We start from the raw sequence: 16,800 nt of genomic DNA on the forward strand, positions 1-16,800 counted from the left end.
TCCTTCCATAGTTTGTGCATTGACGACACTGAACCTATGGTGGGTGATGGCTGTTACACCTGTTGCACAAAGGTGCATTGCCAAGATAAGGTTTCTTGGCTGGAGGCTGTGCGGGTTGGTTGGGAGCTGCCTGGTTAACCTGGGCAGTGACAGCAAAGTTTTGGGAAGCCTTACGCTTCCTTGACCCCCTAGTAGAACCAGAATCCTTTCCCTTCTTGTTTTGACCTTTCTTTCTATCCTCGTTGTCAGACGCCTGCTTCTTTCCCTTGTCACCCTTCTTGTGCAGCTTTCCCTTTCGAATCTGCGACTCAGTCAGTGTCGCTGATAACTCGATTGCCTGACGGAGTGTGGTAAGGTTGCTACCTGTAATAATGTCCTGTACCGAGTCAGGTAGGCCGTCGGTGTACCTTTCGATGGCCTTGTCGAGTGGGGCAACCATTGTCGGGCAAAGCAGACTCAACTCCTCAAACCTATCAGTATATGCCCGGTGCTCACCACTGTATTGCTTTAAGTCATCAAACTCTTTCTCCAAAGCTCACTGCTCATGACGAGGACAGAACTCCCTCATCATTAGTGCCCTAAGTTCAGCCCACGTCTGAGCTAGAGCAACTTCTGCACCGCGATCCCTCATAACCCCGTTCCACCACGTAAGAGCCCTCTTCTGAAACACACTCGAATAATACTCGACCTTGCGATTGTCAGGACACTGCACGTGACGGAAAGTATTCTCAATGCTCTCAAACCATTGAAGAAGCCCAGTTGCTCCTTCAGAACCACTAAACTTGAGTGGTTTAGCCGAGTTAAAATTCTTGAAATTGCATGGAGCATTGTTGTTGTTGTTGGCTTGATTCCATTGAGCAAAGAGGTTTGGAAGTGCAGCAGCCATTTGTTGTGCAATAATTTCTGCCAGTTCGGCATTTACTACTTGATTGTCGCGTCGAGGAGGCATTCTAGAATAGGAAAACATGAAAGGAAACGAGTGATATGATTGGATGAAGAGAATGAGATGAAACAAAATCAACAATAGCAAAGATGGTGGTTACGCATCGCAAAGCAAACAAGCGACACGCAAAGTCTGGTCAAAGTAAATGGGTCAATAATAATGCATCGCGAAGACATGTTCGCCTATAAGTGAACACTCACCCCAAGAGTTCCCAGGGAAGAGTGACTGGTCCGATTATGTGGATTTGTACGAACACTCTAGCCTTAGACAGAAAACTCAGGGTACAAGCATTCACTCTTCCAGTTCGCACGTGTTCACACTATTAAAACCCAAAACTTTGACGAGATTTTGAAATTCAAAGGGGTTCAAAACCATATAACAGTGGGTTCAAAACCTAGTAATCAATCATCCTAGAACAGATGATTAATTGTCAAAGCGGATTCGGAATCGCTATTCTCGTTATGGTTATCACCTAAGGATATGTGAAGTGCATGTTTTAAAATCTAAACACAAGATAACTTGTGTTAGGGTCCTAGAAATTTATATTCTAGGTCAAAGCATTACTAATAACCTAATTCCCTATAACCATTGGCTCTGATACCAACTCTTCTGTCACACCCCAACCGCGTATAACATGCAACCGCGACGGAAACGTCGGGGAGTGTTGGGACAGAATTATTTGTTTCACAACCATGGCATACAAAGTTATATTTTATTTATCAAACAAAAGTGTTATATTGTCTTCAAACAGGAAATAAAGAGTTTTTAACATAATTAAACTAAGTCTATCTTCGTTTTATATCTCTAAGGCACAGGTCCGCCCTAGTGTCACAATCGTCATCCTAAGCGATAGCTCCTGAAAACACATGTGAAAGTAGGTACGTCAGCATAAAAATGCCTGTGAGATACATAGGTTTTGTGAAAATGGGATTCATGACTTGAGTTTAAAGAAAACGTTCAATAACAGTCAGTCATGAACCTTGTAAATTGTTTTGTTTTGTAAATCGTATGAAAACGATAAGATCAGATGATATGTATAAATAAAGTGTAAGGTTAAATGAATAACCTAGTAAAGTGAGTTTGTATAAGATAAGTTGTTTGTAAAAATAATGTCTTGCGAAGAATATGTTATTTGTGTAAAACGTAATATGTCTAAACTGAAATGATTTAAATAATGCTACGATAGGTAATATTATACAAACATTTATATATAGGAAGTACCAGCGGCGTATCCACCATGTTTGTATCATATTACATACGCCACGTTACTCAAACCATTTACCCAATCCAACCACCATGTAAATTGTTCATGTATAAATCAATTGTCAAGTGTTATTGTGTAAACCATATCAAAATGTTCATGTCTAATGTAAACCACCAAATATGTATATCAATGTCAATTTGTTTATGTTTACTGTAAATCATATAATGTGTATCCAAAATATTATGTATGGCATGTGAAATATATCAGCTAGGCCATAGGTAAAATGCACAAAAACAGGGTATTGAATTAAACATAGTTTAAGTCAAAGATATGTTTTGTGGAACAAATGCATGCTATACTGATACAAACATTTATGCGGTATTGTGAAAATGCATACATTCAAGCCTTTGTGACTGTGGTGATAGACCTTTAAACAAATTAAAGGTCTATATGTGTTATGTTCATCGTATTCGGTCATTCCTTCCAATCCAAACAAACCCGAGATTTCAGGAATGGGAGTTGTCAAGTCCTATGGTACCATTACCTACTAACGGGCGGCATGATCGGTGTTAATGAATGTACATTGTATAATTTGAACAAACCAAATGTCATACCAAAATGTGAGCATGTGATGAATAAATGTACTAAGTACGCACACAATGGGCATACATAGGATAAAATGTAGTGTAAAATGATGTACTAAGTACGCACACAATGGGCATACATAGCATAAAAAGTAGTGTAAAATGATGTACTAAGTACGCACACAATGGGCATACATAGCATAAAAATCATGTAAATCAATGTGCTAGCATGCTATCAGTCAACACACATAGCAAAAATGTAACGTAAATCAATGTACTAAGCATGCTAAGTAAACATACATAGCGAAACAATGTAATGTAAATCATGTACTAATAGTGTACTAATGAGTATAACAAGTATATGATGTGAAAACAGGAAAGCACGAAAGTAACAAGTAGGCACATGTGTTTCTCCCCAAAACAGTATGGAAAACAGTAAAAGAGGGGACTATGTACTCACCTGAGATTGCTTTGAAGTTCTTGTATAACAACGAAATAATGCTAGAGATCACGGATATCAAACGGCACCTAATATAGGTAACTATGTTAATGTACCGGACCTAAATCGGAGGATTTGGATAGAATGAGGGTTTGTAAACCAAACGAGTATGGAGACTCGTGTAATATGGTTTAAGAAAGCCTACATACTAAAATGAAACCTAGCCTAAGTGCTTACGACCCACTACGACCCGTTTAGGTAGCTTATGCTACCTTAACGCGTCGTTCGCGTAGAACGCGTTTGGAACGCCTAACATCGTGACCATAAGGTATAACCTCTGAAGGTTACAGCTATGGTCACTTAATGTGTTTGGTCGGATCCTAATGATCGACCAAATGGGTCGGGTTCGAATGTATAAGCGATTGTTTAGATCGCTTACCTTACGACCCTATATAAGCACTAAACTAAAAGTGACGGGCTAAGCATGTTAGAACATGCTTAACTAAGTTTAGAAAACAGGTTTGGTATCAAAACAAACGGTCTTGATACTCACGAGTAGTTTGGTTACAAAATACGCAAGAATGCGTATTTTGGCCGAAACTACGACTCGTCACTGAGCCTAGATAACGTGGTAATCAGTAGGTATAGTCACTATGGACTATAACCATCGTGATCACGCTCACGTTATGAAGTTCAAACGAACTTCGTGTTGACCATAGGCTGGTCAACGCAGAAAGTCAAACATAGTTTGACTTTAGGACAAGAAAGCGATTAAAAGAACGAAAGAACACTTACGAAGGGTCCCCGAAAGCTAAACTTGATCTAGGAGCTCAGATATGAAGCAATGGCATCAACTTAGAGCTCTTTGATCAGTTTTGTGGGTTTTACACCAAATGGGGGGGGGTATTTATAGGAAAAGCAAAACCGTTAGGATCGTTTCTTGAATTTCGTGCCATGATCTCATTCGTAAACTTGTCAAGATGTTGTGGTATCATATTATGACCCTAACTCCAGAGATTGTGAAGGGGCATTGCCCTTTGGAGTGATTAAAAGGCCAAAAACAGCAAAAAAACGAGTTTCTGCATCTGCAGGGCTGACGCGACCCACGTAAGGATTTAGTCAGGGCTTACGCGCCCCGCCTGGGAGTCCTGATCAGAAACCAAGTTTCAGAATTGACAGTTTAGGTCCCTATTATGGTTTAAGGCCATTTCCGACACGTTCAAGGCCCGTTAAGCCATCTTTAAGGCCCTAAAATGATGCCTAAACATTGAGGACATGAAACATGCTCAATAATATGTCGGATGTTGGTTCGTTTGGCCGTACGATCGCGATGTTCGGTTAATTACGACGGAATGCGCATAAGCGCGAAAAACGATCCAAATTGCGCGACGAATGGATTTTTGACAAGCCAAACATTAAAACATAATATTAGGATGCTTACATAAATTTTTGGATGTCCGGATGTATTCAGAATGTAAGTTATGCACTTTTTGACACTTTTAGTCCCTAAATGATCCAAAAGTTTATTTTAGCATACCAAACCCCTCAAAGCCTATTTCTAAGATATGTAAAGGGTATTTATGGTATGTTTAACTTATGGACATGTTCCGGAATGTTTGTTATAGTTCAAATTGGCATACTTTCGCAGTTTGTCAAGTTTAGTCCCTGTAAGCGAATTAACTTGTTTTTGCCATACCAAAGCCGTCAAAACTTTTTTCTAAGTTATGTAAAGGTTATTTAAGGTATGTTGAGTATATGTTGGTGTTCCGGAGTATTTGTCGCATTAAAATGAGTATGTTTACGCACCAGTTTGCGTATAATTCTCCAGAAAGTGATGCAGATTTTGAAATTGAACAAAAGTCAAAACATGAAAAATGTAAAACATAACCAAACAAACATTGGGATCAAATAACATTGTTTTATTGATAACTGAACTGTTCACAATGATTTCAAGCACAAATGTTATAGTCTCCCCTACTTGTGGAAATTTCGTCCCGAAATTTATTTAGAGGAAACTCGTGGAAAAAGATGCGGATACTTTGCCTTCATTTGATCTTCGTGTTCCCAAGTAAACTCGGGTCCACGTTTAGATTCCCAGCGAACCTTGACCAAAGGAATGCGCTTGCATTTAAGCCACTTGACTTCACGTTCCATGATTTCCACCGGTTTCTCAACAAATTTCAGTGTTTTATCAACGCGAGTTTCGTCAAGCGGTATGTGGAGGTTCTCATCAGCTAAACACCTCTTGAGATTGGACACGTGAAAGGTTGGATGAACATTTCCAAGTTCAGGAAGTAACTCAAGTCTATAGGCTACCTTACCGATTCTTTCGACGATCTTGAATGGTCCAATGTATCTAGGTGCAAGTTTTCCTTTCTTTCCGAATCTGATCACACCTTTCCAAGGTGAGACCTTAAGTAATACACGATCACCAACTTGAAAATCAAAGGGCTTGCGTTTTAGGTCCGCGTAACTCTTTTGACGGCTTCTAGCTGTCTGAAGGTTATCACGAACTTTCTTAACCTTATCAGTTGTCTCTAAAATGAAGGCAGGTCAAGTAAGCTGAGCCTCGCCGATCTCATTCCAGCAGACTGGTGAACGACATTTTCGACCATAGAGAGCCTCGAAAGGAGCCATGTTGATGCTGGAGTGATAACTGTTGTTGTAGGAGAATTCAATCAATGGAAGATGTGAATCCCAACTACCACCAAAATCGATCACACAAGCTCTAAGCATATTCTCCAGTGTCTGGATTGTTCTTTCAGATTGACCATCCGTTTGCGGATGATAAGCTGTGCTCAGATTAAGTTGGGACTCCATAGCAGATTGCATGGTTCTCCAAAAATGAGAAGTGAAACGAGCATCTCTGTCAGAAATGATGTTCAAAGGAACACCATGTCGAGCTACTATTTCATCCACGTAGATTTTAGCAAGTTTGTCAGCCGAAAAATCCTCACGGATTGGCAAGAAATGCGCTGACTTAGTAAGACGATCAACGACTACCCAGATGGCATCGTGACCTTTCTTTGTGCGCGGGAGTTTAGTAATGAGATCCATGGTAATGTTTTCCCATTTCCAAACTGGGATCCTGGTTGCTCCAATAAACCGGAAGGACGCTGATGTTCAGCCTTAACCTTAAGACAAGTAAGGCATTTTGATACTTATAAGGCAACGTCTTTCTTCATACCAGGCTACCAATACTGAATACGAAGATCCTTATACATCTTATCTAAGCCAGGATGAATAGAATAACGAGACTTATGGGCTTCATCCATAAGCAAGGTGCGAAGATTATCTTGGTTTGGGACCCACAAACGGTCCATGAAGTAATACGATCAATTGTCCTTTAGTTCAAGAGCAGGTGTTATGTGATAAGGAAATTCCTTATCCATCAAACCTTGTGAAACACATGCTTGTTGAGCCTGAGAAATACGGGCTTTGATATCGGTTTGAGCTTGAATATCAGATTGAACACGAAGACAATGAAGCTTAGTAGGTTCCTTGCAACTCAAAGCGTCGGCTACGACGTTCGCCTTACCAGGATGGTAGCGAATTTCGAAGTCATAGTCGTTTAGAAGCTCCACCCAACGTCGTTGCCTCATGTTGAGTTCTTTCTGATTGAAGATATGCTGAAGACTTTTGTGGTCTGTGAAAACCACACATTTTGTACCGTACAAATAGTGTCTCCAAATCTTAAGAGCGAAGACAACTTCACCCAACTCCAGATCATGAGTGGTGTAGTTCTTCTCATGTATCTTCAACTGCCTCGATGCGTATGCTATGACTTTGTTTCTTTGCATCAGGACGCAGCCAAGACCTAATTTAGATGTATCGCGATAAACGACGAAATCTCATTACCCTCAGGCAAAGTTAGAACAGGCGCGTCGCAAAGTTTTTGTTTCAAAGTCAGGAACGCTTCTTCTTGTTTGAATCCCCAATCAAATGGCTTGTTCTTCTGAGTTAGAGCAGTTAGAGGAACTGCAATCTTCGAGAAATTTTTAATGAAGCGACGGTAATAACCCGCAAGACCAAGAAAAGAACGAACTTCAGTAGGAGTAGTAGGTGTATCCCAATCCTTAATCGCACTGATCTTGGAGGGATCTATATGAATACCTTGTTCGTTGACAATATGTCCTAAGAATTGAACTTCTTTAAGCCAGAATTCACACTTGGAGAATTTGGCGAAAAGTTTCTCTTTCTTTAGGAGTTCCAAAGAAAGACGAAGATGTTGCTCATGATCAGCTCGCGTCTTAGAATATATTAAAATGTCATCAATGAAAATGATGATGAACTTATCCAAATAAGGCTTGAAGACCCTATTCAGCAAGTCCATGAAAACAGCAGGAGCATTAGTCAAACCGAATGGCATGACTGTGAACTCATAATGTCCATAACGAGTGCGGAAAGCTGTCTTGGGAATATCTTCTTCATGCACACGAAGTTGATGATATCCAAATCGCAGATCAATCTTTGAAAAATAAGAAGCGCCTTGCAACTGATCAAAGAGATCATCGATGCGAGGTAGGGGATATCGATTCTTGATGGTGAGCTTGTTAAGCTCACGATAATCGATAAACATCCTAAAAGATCCATCCTTCTTCTTGACAAAAAGAACGAGAGCACCCCAAGGTGAAAAGCTAGGACGGATAAAACCTTTGTCAGAGAGCTCCTACAGCTGCTTAGACAACTCTTGCATCTCGGACGGTGCAAGACGATATGGAGCTCTGGCAATGGGATTTGCACCAGGTACGAGATCAATATGGAACTCGACTTGGCGTGCTGGGGGTAGACCAGGTAACTCTTCAGGAAATACTTCAGGATAATCCCGAACAACAGGAATATCTTGAATAGACATACCTTTGCCCTTATCTGCTACCACATGTGCCAAAAATGCCACATAGTTCTTCCGCAAATACTTCCGAGCTTTAAAACAAGACATGCGTTTGAGACCACCAGCAGGTTTCTCACCACGAACCTGTAGGATCTCACCTGACGAAAGCAGCATACGAATGATCTTCTCGAAACAAACTGTCTCTGCGCGATACTTGGCTAACCAATCCATACCCACAATAATGTCGAAGCTTCCAAGTTGCATAGGCGTGAGGTTAATAGGAAAAAGATGGTTGTTAAGGTTCAATTGGCAGTTGCGGAGAACAGAATTAAGAACAATGGGTTCACCGTTTGCCACTACTACTGTCAATGGTTTACCTAGTTTCGTTCTAGACACGCGAAGCAATGGTTCAAAAGATAACGACACAAAACTCTTATCGACACCCGAATCAAAAAGAACAGATGCTGGCTGATTATTAATAAAGAACGTACCGTTCACCACATTATCATCTGCTTGTGCCTCTTGTGCGTTCATGTTGAAGACTCGACCTCGAGCCTGAGCCTGATTCTGATTGGCATTCTGATTCTGGTTGGCTAGCCTTGGGTACCGATTTCTATAGTGGGTCAGATCCCCACAATTGTAGCACGAACCAGGAGGAAAATGAGGTCGTGCAACTTGACCTTGTTGCTGAGCAAGAGGCTGAGCTTGGTTCTGGTTAGCAGGAATGCGGCAGGTGGCAGCAAGATGACCATTCCTTCCATAGTTGCTGCATTGACGACACTGAACCTATGGTGGGTGATGGCTGTTACACCTGTTGCACAAAGGTGCATTGCCAAGATAAGGTTTCTTGGCTGGAGGCTGTGCGGGTTAGTTGGGAGCTGCCTGGTTAACCTGGGCAGTGACAGGAAAGTTTTGGGAAGCCTTACGCTTCCTTGACCCCCTAGTAGAACCAGAATCCTTTCACTTCTTGTTTTGACCTTTCTTGCTATCCTCGTTGTTAGACGCCTGCTTCTTTCCCTTGTCACCCTTCTTGTGCAGCTTTCCCTTTTGAATCTGCGACTCAGTCAGTGTCGCTGATAACTCGATTGCCTGACGGAGTGTGGTAGGGTTGCTACCAGTAATAATGTCTTGTACCGAGTCAGGTAGGCCGTCGGTGTACCTTTCGATGGCCTTGTCGAGTGGGGCAACCATTGTCGGGCAAAGCAGACTCAACTCCACAAACCTATCAGCATATGCCCGGTGCTCGCCACTGTATTGCTTTAAGTCGTCAAACTCTTTCTCCAAAGCTCGCTGCTCATGACGAGGACAGAACTCCCTCATCATTAGTGCCCTTAGTTCAGCCCACGTCTGAGCTAGAGAAACTTCTGCACCGCGATCCCTCATAACCCCGTTCCACCACGTAAGAGCCCTATTCTGAAACACACTCGAAGAAAACTCGACCTTGCGATTGTCAGGACACTGCACGTGACGGAAAGTATTCTCAATGCTCTCAAACCATTGAAGAAGCCCAGTTGCTCCTTCAGAACCACTAAACTTGAGTGGTTTAGCCGAGTTAAAATTCTTGAAATTGCATGGAGCATTGTTGTTGTTGTTGGCTTGAGTCCATTGAACAAACAGGTTTGGAAGTGCAGCAGCCATTTGTTGTGCAATAATTTCTGCCAGTTCGGCATTTGCTACTTGATTGTCGCGTCGAGGAGGCATTCTAGAAGAGGAAAACATGAAAGGAAACGAGTGAGATGATTGGATGAAGAGAATGAGATGAAACAAAATCAACAAAAGCAAAGATGGTGGTTACGCATCGCAATGCAAACAAGCGACACGCAAAGTCTGGTCAAAGTAAATGGGTCAATAATAATGCATCGCGAAGACATGTTCGCCTATAAGTGAACACTCACCCCAAGAGTTCCCAGGTAAGAGTGACTGGTCCGATTATGTGGATTTGTACGAACACTCTAGCCTTAGATAGAAAACTCAGGGTACAGGCATTCACTCTTCCAGTTCGCACGTGTTCACACTATTAAAACCCAAAACTTTGACGAGATTTTGAAAATTCAAAGGGGTTCAAAACCATATAACAGAGGGTTCAAAACCTAGTAATCAATCATCCTAGAACAGATGATTAATTGTCAAAGCGGATTCGGAATCGCTATTCTCGTTATGGTTATCACCTAAGGATAGGTGAAGTGCATGTTTTAAAATCTAAACACAAGATAACTTGTGTTAGGGTCCAAGAAAGTTATAGTCTAGGTCAAAGCATTACTAATAACCTAATTCCCTATAACCATTGGCTCTAATACCAACTCTTCTGTCACACCCCGACCGCGTATAACATGCAACCGCGGCGGAAACGTCGGGGAGTGTTGGGACAGAATTATTTGTTTCACAACCATGGCATACAAAGTTATATTTTATTTATCAAACAAAAGTGTTATATTGTCTTCAAACAGGAAATAAAGAGTTTTTAACATAATTAAACTAAGTCTATCTTCGTTTTATATCTCTAAGGCACAGGTCCGCCCTAGTGTCACAATCGTCATCCTAAGCGATAGCTCCTGAAAACACATGTGAAAGTAGGTACGTCAGCATAAAAATGCCTGTGAGATACATAGGTTTTGTGAAAATGGGATTCATGACTTGAGTTTAAAGAAAACGTTCAATAACAGCCAGTCATGAACCTTGTAAATTGTTTTGTTTTGTAAATCGTATGAAAACGATAAGATCAGATGATATGTATAAATAAAGTGTAAGGTTAAATGAATAACCTAGTAAAGTGAGTTTGTGTAAGATAAGTTGTTTGTAAAAATAATGTCTTGCGAAGAATATGTTATTTGTGTAAAACGTAATATGTCTAAACTGAAATGATTTAAATAATGCTACGATAGGTAATATTATACAAACATTTATATATAGGAAGTACCAGCGGCGTATCCACCATGTTTGTATCATATTACATACGCCACGTTACTCAAACCATTTACCCAAACCAACCACCATGTAAATTGTTCATGTATAAATCAATTGTCAAGTGTTATTGTGTAAACCATATCAAAATGTTCATGTCTAATGTAAACCACCAAATGTGTATATCAATGTCAATTTATTTATGTTTACTGTAAATCATATAACGTGTATCCAAAATATTATGTATGGCATGTGAAATATATCAGCTAGGCCAAAGGTAAAATGCACAAAAACAGGGTATTGAATTAAACATAGTTTAAGTCAAAGATATATTTTGTGGAACAAATGCATGCTATACTGATACAAACATTTATGCGGTATTATGAAAATGCATACATTCAAGCCTTTGTGACTGTGGTGATAGACCTTTAAACAAATTAAAGGCCTATATGTGTTATGTTCATCGTATTCGGTCATTCCTTCCAATCCAAACAAACCCGAGATTTCAGGAATAGGAGTTGTCAAGTCCTATGGTACCATTACCTACTAACGGGCGGCATGATCGGTGTTAATGAATGTACATTGTATAATTTGAACAAACCAAATGTCATACCAAAATGTGAGCATGTGATGAATAAATGTACTAAGTACGCACACAATGGGCATACATAGCATAAAATGTAGTGTAAAATGATGTACTAAGTACGCACACAATGGGCATACATAGCATAAAAAGTAGTGTAAAATGATGTACTAAGTACGCACACAATGGGCATACATAGCATAAAAATCATGTAAATCAATGTGCTAGCATGCTATCAGTCAACACACATAGCAGAAATGTAACGTAAATCAATGTACTAAGTATGCTAAGTAAACATACATAGCGAAACAATGTAATGTAAATCATGTACTAATAGTGTACTAATGAGCATAGCAAGTATATGATGTGAAAACAGGAAAGCACGAAAGTAACAAGTAGGCACATGTGTTTCTCCCCAAAACAGTATGGAAAACAGTAAAAGAGGGGACTATGTACTCACCTGAGATTGCTTTGAAGTTCTTGTATAACAACGAAATAATGCTAGAGATCACGGATATCAAACGGCACCTAATATAGGTAACTATGTTAATGTACCGGACTTAAATCGGAGGATTTGGATAAAATGAGGGTTTGTAAACCAAACGAGTATGGAGACTCATGTAATATGGTTTAAGAAAGCCTACATACTAAAATGAAACCTAGCCTAAGTGCTTACGACCCACTACGACCCGTTTAGGTAGCTTATGCTACCTTAACGCGTCGTTCGCGTAGAACGCGTTTGGAACGCCTAACATCGTGACCATAAGGTATAACCTCGGAAGGTTACAGCTATGGTCACCTAATGTGTTTGGTCGGATCCTAATGATCGACCAAATGGGTCGGGTTCGAAAGTATAAGCGATTGTTTAGATCGCTTACCTTACGACCCTATATAAGCACTAAACTAAAAGTGACGGGCTAAGCATGTTAGAACATGCTTAACTAAGTTTAGAAAACAGGTTTGGTATCAAAACAAACGGTTTTGATACTCACGAGTAGTTTGGTTACAAAATACGCAAGAATACGCATTTTGGCCGAAACTACGACTCATCACTGAGCCTAGATAACGTGGTAATCAGTAGGTATAGTCACTATGGACTATAACCATCGTGATCACGCTCACGTTATGAAGTTCAAACGAACTTCGTGTTGACCATAGGCTGGTCAACGCAGAAAGTCAAACATAGTTTGACTTTAGGATAAGAAAGCGTTTAAAAGAACGAAAGAACACTTACGAAGGGTCCCCGAAAGCTAAACTTGAACCAGGAGCTCAGGTATGAAGCAATGGCATCAACTTGGAGCTCTTTGATCAGTTTTGTGGGTTTTACACCATATGGGGGGGGTATTTATAGGAAAAGCAAAACCGTTAGGATCGTTTCTTGAATTTCGTGCCATGATCTCATTCGTACACTTGTCAAGATGTTGTGGTATCATATTATGACCCTAACTCCAGAGATTGTGAAGGGGCATTGCCCTTTGGAGTGATTGAAAGGCCAAAAACAGCAAAAAAACGAGTTCTGCATCTGCAGGGCTGACGCGGCCCGCGTAAGGATTTAGTCAGGGCTTACGCGCCCCGCCTGGGAGTCCTGATCAGAAACCATGTTTCAGAATTGACAGTTTAGGTCCCTGTTATGGTTTAAGGCCATTTCTGACACGTTCAAGGCCCGTTAAGCCATCTTTAAGGCCCTAAAATGATGCTTAACCATTGAGGACATGAAACATGCTCAAAAATATGTCGGATGTTGGTTCGTTTGGCCGTACGATCGCGATGTTCGGTTAATTACGAAGGAATGCGCATAAGCGCGAAAAACGATCCAAATTGCGCGACGAATGGATTTTTGACAAGCCAAACATTAAAACATAATATTAGGATGCTTACATAAATTTTAGGATGTCCGGATGTATTCAGAACGTAAGTTATGCGCGAAAGTGCAAACTTATGCACTTTTTGACACTTTTAGTCCCTGAATGATCCAAAAGTTTATTTTAGCATACCAAACCCCTCAGAGCCTATTTCTAAGCGATGTAAAGGATATTTATGGTATGTTTAACTTATGGACATGTTCCGGAATGTTTGTTATAGTTCAAATTGGCATACTTTCGCAGTTTGTCAAGTTTAGTCCCTGTAAGCGAATTAACTTGTTTTTGCCATACCAAAGCCTTCAAAACTTATTTCTAAGTTATGTAAAGGTTATTTAAGGTATGTTGAGTATATGTTGGTGTTCCGGAGTATTTGTCGCATTAAACTGAGTACGTTTACGCACCAGTTTGCGTATAATTCTCCAGAAAGTGATGTAGAGTTTGAAATTGAACAAAAGTCAAAACATGAAAAATGTAAAACATAACCAAACAAACATTGGGATCAAATAACATTGTTTTATTGATAACTGAACTGTTCACAATGATTTCAAGCACAAATGTTACACGTGTTGGAGTGCCTATTTAAATCATTTCAGACCGAGACAGTCTCTTTATTTCAAGAAATTGGAAGTCATTCTAACAGACCTTTGGATCTTATTTAAATCTAAGCACGACCTTTCATCCACAAACTGACGGCCAGAGCGAACGGATAATCCAAACAGCCAAAGATATGCTTCGTGCGTGTGTTTTGGATTTGGGCGGCAACTGGGATACTCATTTACCTTTGGTTGGGTTTTCCTACAACAACAACTACCATACAAGTATACCAACTGTACCGTTTGAAGCTCTCTATGATCGAAAGTACTGCTCTCTACTATGTTGGGCGGAAGCAGGCAATAAACAACTAAGTGGTTCGGAATTAGTCCAAGAGACTACGGATAAAATTTTTCAGATTAGAGACCGTATCAAGACGGCTCGCGATCGACAAAAGGACTACGCAGACAAGAGACGGAAGCCATAATCTTTCAAGGTTGGAGAAAAAGTCTTATTGAAAGTCTCGACTTGGAAGGGCGTAGCAAGGTTCGGTAAGCGTGGAAAGCTTAACCCACGATATGTAGAACCATTTGAAATCTTAGGGAAGATTGGCACCGTTTCCTACAAACTGAAGTTACTAGAAGAACTAAGTAGTGTACACGACACATTTCATGTGTCAAATCTTAAGAAGAGTCCAACACAAGAAACGGTTATCATCCCGGAGTATGAAGTTCACATTGATGACAAACTCCAATTCATAAAGCACCTGATAAGGTCATGGACCGGAAGGTCAAGAAAATACGAAGGAGTCGTAACATATTAGTAAAAATTCGTTAGAACTCTCGACACGGACCCGAATATACTTGGGAACGTGCAGATCAAATCAAAACCAAAATACCCCCGCATGTTCGAGAATACTCCTACAAAGGATGACTTAGCTTGAATTTCAGGACGAAATTCTCAATAACAGGGGGAGAATGTGACAACTGCCACTTTCCGGCAACATTCATACACTTAAAGTACTCATTTTTAGCTACATTTTTATGCATTTTGAACACTCGAACTGCATATTACATAACATACACTTAGAATACTCATGGAATACTTACTTAGGATGCACATGATTCATTTTTATTGAATACATTTGAAACAGTTTAAACAACGCATCGAAACTACTAGAAAAGCACCTAGTAAACTAGTATTCTGACGAAAACGCAGGATCCGCATAAACCATCTAAACGACATCTTTAGGACTCAGACGAAAGTCCAACATCTAATATATATTAAACCCTAACTAGGAATGCAAGGGTTTGATTTAAAACCTTTCCGAAGTCCGACAACACTAAAAATTGCCCGAAAAGCACTAAAAGCGACGATTTCAACACTTTTCCGCAGAAATTCTGCAGAAATAAGCTTTTTAATATTTTTACAACATGTAAAAATGATGTTTAACATAGAATTCATATGAGGATACCTTCGGGTATCATCCGAACCAATAACTACATCAATTCACACAAGTTACACAAGCTTAGCGTTCAAATAACGACTAACGGAAACAAAGCGCAACGATTATCCGAACAATATCGGATCTTTTTTTTAGTGACCATCTAATATTGTTTAGATCATATTAGACTAGTAATGGTCACTTAACACCTTCTTAACACATTGAAACCACTTAAACACTTAACCATCTAAGCTTTCATAAACAACTTTCTAATAAAAACTAACACATGAAACACTTAGAAAAAGTTCACTAAACAACAAGTGGGACCCACACAAGTTGGCCACATGGTGAAATATCTAGATATTTCACCAAGTCTTGCAAGTTGATGGTGTTGGTTAATTCTTAACAACTTACTATCTAAGCTAACTAACCATTTCATCACAACTTTTCATCTTTCATTACACACACTTAAAGACTCTCTCAACCTTCATCATTTTAGCCAAGAACACCCACCAAAAACCTTCATTTTTCTAGCCTTTCTTTGATGATCAAGATGGAGTTTGATGGAACTTAGGAGGATCTAAAGCAACCACAAGATTGAAGAAGTGATTCCTTTCATTCAAGAGCTTTCAAGCATCAAGATCATCATTTTTCTTTGCTTTTATCATCATCTAGATCATCCCTAGCCACAAGAGCTAGAAGTGAGCCTTCTAAATCCCTTTTTCATACTTATTTATGTATTTATTGTTTAAAGAACAAGTTATAACTAAAACGATCATACAAAATAAGATGAAGATACAAAGAAGCATAATAAAAATCATGATATATAAGATTGTTTATGTTGTGATTTAAAGCTTATTTCTTGCATATTTGATCTATTATTGATGAATATCAAACAAATAACTTGTTAGATGATGTTTAAAAACTTGATCTAACAAGTGTACATGAAAGTATTAAAAGGGTTTTTGTTAAACATAAGGTTTAATGGATGATCATGATATTTGGTATTGTTAAAGTATATAAAGTTTATAACCAAAAATAATGCTTTTACAATATTTGTAAAAAGAAATATACAAGATGGGTTTTGTATAAAAGTTTGATAAAACTAGAAGTAAAGTATGATTTTTGAACTTGTAAACATATGTAAAGATCATACCAAAACCCTACATGATTATGAGTTCATCTTGTTAAGTTTATGTTATAAATCTCATATGTTTTTGTTAAGTATATTATGAGTAATTTGTTGGTGATTTTGGAAAAAAAAAAAAGATATGTTTTATTAAACATGGCAAAGTCCATATTTCTAATGAAATATGGCCAATTTTTCTTAAAAATGATAAGTTATGAAAACTATTATTTTTGACGAAATCTTTATTAGATTAAAAAGATTTTAAAGAATAGTTTTTGTAAAAGCAAAGTTTGATATAAATATATATTTTTAAGAAAATATATATTTAGTTAACTTAACAACTTAAGTG

The sequence above is a fragment of the Helianthus annuus genome, chromosome 3 (genome assembly GCF_002127325.2).
Source record: "Helianthus annuus cultivar XRQ/B chromosome 3, HanXRQr2.0-SUNRISE, whole genome shotgun sequence".
NCBI lineage: Eukaryota > Viridiplantae > Streptophyta > Magnoliopsida > Asterales > Asteraceae > Helianthus > Helianthus annuus.